At 41.6% G+C, this 3,129-nt stretch overlaps 1 pseudogene; it reads left to right on the top strand.

The window, feature by feature from the left end:
- Nucleotides 1-1,679: 1,679 nt before the first annotated feature.
- On the top strand, nt 1,680-2,737 carry LOC147462507 (uncharacterized; annotated as a pseudogene).
- Nucleotides 2,738-3,129: the final 392 nt, after the last annotated feature.

The following is a 3,129-nucleotide window of genomic DNA, read 5'->3' as shown; positions in this document are numbered from 1 at the left end:
CTGGTCTTCTTTTTTTTTTTTCAGTTCCCACACTTAGCTTTATTAGTTGGGCACCCTTGGCCCTTTAGATGACCTCAAACGGACCCCGAACAGGCCAAAAACTGACCTCGCAATGCATAGTTGTCACCCTGCTGCATCCATACGCACACCTGGCACTCGACTTTTTTCAATAATGCATCCCGCCACCACGTGAAGTGTCCCCAAAAATTGGTCCTCATGATGAACTTTCTCCATAACTCTCACAAGAAAACACCCACGTTGTGTCCGTTTCATCCACGTGCAAATATTGACCCCGTTCGGCCTCCTGACGCCACTAGATGCCATCTGACGCACCTGCTTACCTCATGTCGTCGGCCCATGGATAGCTTCCTCGATAAGTTTTACGTGCTAACAACTCCTCTTTATTATAGAAAAAACACACTGGTACTGGTAATTGTGAAAATCGTTGCACTATGTACATGTTGCCCTACCTGTACACATGTGGGCCCCACATAACCACCTAGCTCTGGAAAATGGGCAATCCTTTATTCGATGCATCATGCATGTATATGTACATATGCGCAATCCCTTGCTCCAAAAAACTCCTGACAACGTTGTTGCATGCATTTTGAGAATCCCATATTTTGTAAATTTGTACATACGGACATGACGCCCGATGTCAAAAGTTTGTGTGGGATTTCTTTTTGTGGGGTTTTTAACTTTCTTTAGCAAGAACATGTACATTCACTGCAAGTCGCTAGTCTAGTGACAATTGTCGGGCTACTGTAAGTGCTCGTGAGTGAGTTTTTTTGAAGTGAGCCTTGTATATAACTTAAAGTCATGTACAAACTAAAACAAGTTCAGTCAAATATCAGAATTTTGCAGGTTTTGGGTCATGGTGGCTTCTTGATGCTTTTGGATGCAGTTTTTTGCCCTCGACTAGCCTTCCTACGCGTAGTCGGGGGCCATGGCAGCTTGCTGTTCGGGTCAATTTTGCACATAGAGGTACATAGAATTGAAATTTGTGGTGTTCAGAGCTTTTGTTGTAGAAAATTCAGAGAATTTTTTATGCTTGAAAGCATCCCTTGTGGAGTTGTGGTTTGGGAGATAGAGTCTATTTCCCACAGCGCATAGGATATGGCAGCTTACAGGCAGTTTTGTGTATGGTAGATTGTGGAAGCTCTCTTGTTTGGAGATGTGTGTACACTTCAAAATTTTGTTTTTGAAGAGTTATTTGGTGAAGGTGAAAGCTCTTTCTCTCAAGTGCATTGGTCGGCGTGTGCTGTAAATCCATGCCAGGGTAAGTGCTTCCTAATTTTCAGGGTGGTCTTTTGGGTGGGTGTGTGCTGGTAAATTCCCAAGAGATCACTTGTCTTTGAGTTGTGGTTTTGTTGAGGTTATTTTGATATCGTTTGTGGTGCTGATCTTGTGTCTTCAACGCTCTTGGGAGACATAGCTATAGAGGTGCCCCTTGCTCTTGTTTTCCCAATAGTGTTTTGGTGCCCCCACTGAGGAGTGCTTCAAGTTACCTTCAATCTTGATGGTGTAGACATAAAATTTCAGCCATGGTCCAGTTCAGTGATGCCTTGTTGAGGATGAATGAAGCGATGAAACAATTGAAGCTAAGTAGGCTAGAAGAGTTCGACATGCATTACATGAGGTTTTGCTCTCTCAAGCAAGAGCTAGAGGTTCTTGAGGATATGGTTCTGGATACAAAGGAAGAGAAGTTCTTGTTCATTGGTACCCTTCCAGGATGTTTGGGCATTGAAGTTGCTTGCATTGACTTTTTGGGTGTGAAAGGCATTGTTGATTTCTTGAAGCAAAAAAGACGGTTGGAAGATGTCAATCAGTCTTCTACTTCTTCATGCATTTCACACAAGATCTCGTCTGTCACTAGTGATGATTGTAGTAATGATGATGAGGTTAAGTCAAATGTAGAAGATGAGGTTCTCTCTCCTGATGATGTAGATATTGATGAGGAGTTTTGTGCAAGCAATATTATGAAAGAAAAGACCTTGGAGTGCATGTATGACAAAGAGGGCAACGATATAGCTGATTTGGATGCATGTCTGAATGATTGTAAAGATGAGGACTTGTCTAGCTCTATGTGCTTGCGTTATATGCCTTTGGATGATTTTGATTGTGAGGTAGATGACATGCATATTGAGATTATGAATGATCTTTTCTCTCCTCCATCTTATGAGTTGTTATGGTACCCTGATGAGTTGTGGGTATGTGGACCCATTGGGATACTGAGATTAATGTTTGTGATGTTGATGATGCTATTGGTGACACTGAGTTGCCTGCTAGTTATGATTTTGATTGTGAGCAAGAGAATGGTTTGAGTGATGTGGATTGTGATGGTAGTCTTGATTGGGGCTTCGATGACCCAAAAGTTGAGATGGATGAGGAGATGCAAGTTAGTGTGTGCCATACATTGCTAAGGGTGAAGAAGCTTATGAAAACCTCACATGCATGTGTGGATGTTGAAGAGGATTGTAGCTTGGAAATTTGGGATAGCCATGATGACATGGATACAGTGGATGTTTTGTCTTGGCTTGATGTTAGTAATGCATCTCATGGTGATGAGAATGCTAATCCATGGTATTTTGATTTGTATGACATGTATGTTAATGGTTGGAGCTCACTAGTGATTGATGATTGTTCTTATGACTTTGAAGGATGCCATTATGCGTGCACGATGGATGCAAGGGATAATACTTTTCCATTTGATCGTGGTAAGGGTATATGGTGCTGATTCCATTGTACATGATGTAGCTTTGTACATAATATTTTGCATAGTCTACTGCTGAGCATGAATGCTCTAGCAGACTGGGGGTTTGGCAAACTATGTTGCACGCATTTTGAAAATCCCATATTTTGTAAATTTGTACATACCGACATGACGCCCGATGTCAAAAGTTTGTGTGGGGTTTTTAACTTGCTTTAGCAAGAACATGTACATGCACTGCAAGTCGCTAGTCTAGTGATAGTTGTCGAGCTATTGTAGGTGCCCATGAGTGAGTTTTTTTGAAGTGAGCCTTGTATATAACTTAAACTCATGTACAGACTAAAACAAGTTCAGTCAAATATCAGAATTTTGCAGGTTTTGGGTCGTGGTGGCTTCTTGATGCTTTTGGATGCAGTTTT

Source organism: Adiantum capillus-veneris, chromosome 2 (assembly GCF_014529385.1).
Source record: "Adiantum capillus-veneris isolate H3 chromosome 2, ASM1452938v2, whole genome shotgun sequence".
NCBI lineage: Eukaryota > Viridiplantae > Streptophyta > Polypodiopsida > Polypodiales > Pteridaceae > Adiantum > Adiantum capillus-veneris.
Note: the sequence above shows the minus strand (reverse complement) of the source record. Positions and strands in the feature narration are given on the sequence as shown.